Source organism: Ostrea edulis, chromosome 3 (assembly GCF_947568905.1).
Source record: "Ostrea edulis chromosome 3, xbOstEdul1.1, whole genome shotgun sequence".
NCBI classification, from domain to species: domain Eukaryota; kingdom Metazoa; phylum Mollusca; class Bivalvia; order Ostreida; family Ostreidae; genus Ostrea; species Ostrea edulis.
Window position 1 is genome coordinate 4,123,320 of NC_079166.1, and position 5,104 is coordinate 4,128,423.

The following is a 5,104-nucleotide window of genomic DNA, read 5'->3' on the forward strand; positions in this document are numbered from 1 at the left end:
CTACTCCATCGTGAACTGCTCCCATATAAAAATAGTAGTCACTGATGTATTGAACGTGCCTTTAAACCCCCATGTTGCAGCAGACGTTGACACGTTAATATACCCTCATCGCTGTGGCCCAAAGCAACATGAATAAGTCTAAATTATACCACTCCTTTCAATACTGGTAACGTTTTAGTGTAAGTGCGACGGAATTGAATAGACCAAAACACAAAAGCACACAATCTTTAGTGACTGCTTTTTAAATATTGTAGGGCAAACGGATCAGTTTGTTGCGCTGGATACGCTTGGAATAAACTTCTAAAGAAATGTACACGTACGTAGCACTCGGTCACGGTGATCCGATATAGATATTGTAGAATGATAAATAAATGATAAATGAAGCTTTATAGTGAGATTCTTTATCTTAAACAGCGTGCGATATCGGGTTTCATGGACCTAACTGCTCTATGCCCTGCCCGTATCCAGCATTCGGGAAGGACTGTCAGTTTTTTTTGTAACTGCAGTAAACATTATTGTCATCGTCAGCATGGTTGTGGAGAATGTGACAAAGGTACTTATATCATGTTCATTAAACATAGTGAGGCATTTAATGCACAATAATGAGAATTCCGGTGAAATGGTGTTAATTTAGGAGAAATCATAATCTTTAGATAAACTGCATGCTGTACTTCTGATGTTAAAATTAAGTAAGGCACCATAGTATGAATTTCTTAAAGGTTATATCCTAATGAATTTTTCCCACTTTACTTTCAGAAGGTCGGTGGTCTCGTTCCAGGTACATTGTATTTGGGTTCTCCCTTCTACCAATAAAAACTGGGCGCCACCAGATAACTGAAACATTTTTGAGTGTGGCGGAAAACTTCAAAACAATTTTAATTAATTCATGTACATTTTAAAATGTTTTGATTGATATATTTTGTTTCTAATTCTTGTCGTTCGCATCTATTTCCGTCTGCTGTGTTGTTAAAATTGTTTTTCGTAAGATTTAAGTATATATCAAAATTGTTGGTCAACTGTTTTCATCAAATACTAATACTAGTATTGCCATGGGTGTTTTATGCGATATAGTGTTCCATTTGAAACGTGTGATGATTTCGTGTGGCGTTGGTGGCCAAGTGGTTAGGCCGTCAGACTCTCGACCGAAAGGTCGTAATTTCGAGTCTTGGCCGCGGCAGGGCTGACGTTGTGTCCTTGGGAAAGGCACTTTACATGAATTTCCTCACTCCACCCAAGTGTAAACGGGGTACCTGGCTATAGCCAGTGAAAGATATTGTTAGAATGTTAGTGTTCTAGCGCTTGTAATGGCAGCTTGCACTGTATACTTCCTGGAAGGCTGAGGAAGTTCTAGATTTGATATAAGGTCTGCCGGGGTAATAATGTACATTGAATATTGTAAAGCGGTTTGAGCAGCATACGCTGGAAAAGGCGCTATATAAAACCAATTATTATTATTATTATTATTATTATTTGATTAATGTTGCCAGTGTCTCTATATACAAACTGTCCAAAGAAATTATCATGTTTCGAAATCAGTTCAACTAATTGTGATATCTGAATTCAGTTTGTGAAGCTGGTTTGTACGTATGTAACTGTGAAATCCCTTGCCAATATCCAAACTATGGAGAAGAATGTCAAAGAAATTGTGAATGCGAACAGCAACTGTGTAATGCGACAACGGGGTGCAAAGGTATCATATGCTTGATAGGCTATATAAATGTACCATTTCTTGTCTCCCCCTTACTCGTTGCATTGTATTATTGATGGTATGTAAGCGCTGAATGCACCCAATATTTACTTTTAGACAACAATGAAACCACAGTAGCATCCGGATCAACAACTGTAATGAATATCCAAGTTAACGAGCACACGGTAGCTGTTGAACCTTCCACACTAAGAAGTACAGGTAATGGTGGTGAATAAACAGATAGCCGACAAGTTCATTCGGTATATCTCTACAAAATTCATATCTTAAATATCGTATCAAAGTTATACTATAATTAAACGCTTCATTTTTGTTACATGTGTGGTGGTTTTACTACAGTCAGTCATAGAATCAAAGGATACTCTTACAATTTGTACTAAGCTCTGCTAAAATAATCCTTTTAAATATGGTCGAACGTATGCACAAACTTCCGTAGGTTATTTTCTTTAATAAGATGCATGTAAGTATCATTTGACCTTTTTTTCTATTGGTAAATCAAATTTCCATATTTATTAATTATCAAATTACCATGTCTTTTACTTGATTATATATTTGGCAATGGTGATACATATATTGCATGTTATATACGGATCAAATGTCAGATAGGTGTGCAAAAATGCATAATTATCAAATTGACGAAAAGAACATATGTTATCTATGTTACTCGGAATCGAATTGATTAGAGATTTGAAAATGTTCGATATATCCTTATATCCCTGACCTAAATATATCTACTAGGCCTATTGGAAGTACAACCTGTGAGTGATGATGGATGCAATTAGTGTATATATTCAATTCTAAAAGAATTGTATTGACTTAGTTTAAACTCAAAGGGAAAGTATAACACATATGTATGCAACAAATATACAGATTGTACATTAATCTACCTTTACAATAAATGCAAATATCGTAATGAATAGAATATTGATACATGTAAAATCAACTTTTTGAACCAATATAAGATAAAATATTCCTTAAAAACACAATATTGCAGGTACACAATACCTTCGTATCTAATGAATAGAATATCACATACTAAAATTCGCAAAATGTTATTGAAGCCCTTGGACTGCATATCAGCCCTCGATCCTTTGACCCTTGGTCTGATATTGGATGACACGGACTGATATGACATATAATCTGGATTTCGTCATGTGATAATCTTTATACAATTCAGAAATCTCTTACTTTGTATTATATAATAGCACCAATGTTCTTAATGTAGAACGTACTTTGTGTGTATTGTTTGATATTACTATTGACTGTCGCATTAGCCATTAAGTTCGTTCACTTCGAGCTTGTTATGCATTAATATAAAAGAACATGTCTGCTTGTACATTAAACAACATCAATAATTCAATCCAAAACCAATGAATTAACTATTATTTCTCATATCTACATGTTTAAAACATTGTTCCTGTTCATGTAGATGTCTGTATTCATCTGAGTATATGCAATCTACAAACTAGTTGAGGACATTCATTTGATCTTACGATAAAATACTTCATGGTGAACCATGCAGCAAGGGATGTTAGAAATACACATACTGTTAAAGCATTGTTTTAATTAAATGCTGAAAAGAAGCATGCTATATACATGTGAGAAATGATATGAAATTGTAAATTATCAATTGAAAATTGTCATGAAATTGTATCACTTTTATATCACTTTTATGAATAGATTCGAATGCAAACATTTTGTAATTTGTTATTTGTGTTACGAATTTTGGTTCTTCACTTCATATATCACTCGCAGCTCACACGATTATTGTCATCAGTTTATTACATGATGTATTCTGTCCAGTATTATATCGTGTTAATTAATCGGTATGAAACGCTACCTTATATTCATAATACACGCTGATTACATGCTTGTCACATTTTATATGTTTACAATGTTTAGAATCGGGTTCCGTATTGATTCGGCCCGATCCCGAGCTCAAGACCACATGGTCCGTCATTTATCACGTTTCATCTTTGAATATTCATATGTCTATATTTGTATCGAAGTATTACGCTAGTAGCTACTTGTACTTGCCGTTTTACAACGGTTACACTGCCATTTTACTTCAATATTAGCAGTTTTCTATTAGCTATCGTGTCTGTGTGCATTTTCCCCGGTTGTTTATACCGGAAGTGTCGCAGGGCCGATTCGGGTCAACGATTGGTTAACTGAGGTTACCAAGGGGTACCTAAATGGTATAAATACAAGCCGATTCTAGTCGTGTGGACCACCATCTCCCACAACCAACCGAGATCGGACACTCACATTTAGAAGCAATTTGTATATATATCTCCCATAACATTGGGAAAGTGATGGAAGACGAAAGGCAGAGTAGATGGGTAATTATATCTAATTAGTTATAATATCATTGAGTTGCAGACGAACCCCTGTGGGAGACCCATAATATAGTGAGAGGTCCATTCATTGGAAACCCAATGGGAATATTTATGGGAGTTAAGATTTCATTATAAGTACATTAGGATATTTAGGGATTTTGTAATTGGGAATTAATATACATTTAGTCAAAGAACAAGTAGCTGGCAGGTTGAGTATTATATAGCACAACATATTGTTGGGCATTACGGGATTGAGTGACATTTCAGTGAATTGTATGATTTTTAGGATAATACCTTTTTCTACAATATTGTGCATAGTGTAAATAAATTTCGTTGATTGAACTTTTTATCCTGACTTTATTATTTTTTTTAATGAAATATGGTTGACATACGAGAGTGGGAAACCCATATGTCTGCCAGCTCTCTCTCAAGGCAGTGAAACGCAACATTTGATTGGCTAATCCAATAATGTTTCAGGCATCTGGACGAACATTAACAAGACGGAAATATATCAATTGTGACATAATAGAGTGAAAATATGTAAAACGTATACGGTACCAATTTTGATGCACCAGATGCACATTTCGACAAATAATGTCTCTTCAGTGATGTTCAACCGAAATGTTTGAAATCCAAAATAACTATGAAGTTTTAGAGCTAAATATAGCCAAAAACAGCGTGCCAAAAAAGTGGAGCCAAATTCGTCCAAGGATAAGAGCTATGCATAAGGGAGATAATCCTTAATTTGGAAATGAATTTCTAAATTTTATAACAGCAATTAAATATACATCCGTATTTTCAAGCTAGTAACGAAGTACTTAGCTACTGGGCTGTAGAGACCCTCGGGGACTAACAGTCTACCAGCAGAGGCCTCGACCCAGGGGTCATAATGTAAAACTTATACGGTACCAATTTTGATGCACCAGATGCGCATTTCGACAAATAATGTCTCTTCAGTGATGCTCAACCGAAATGTTTGAAATGTCAAAATAAACATTTATTTCATATACCACAAAGAACCAAACAGCAACAAGATAAGACGTAACCACACCGAACAATG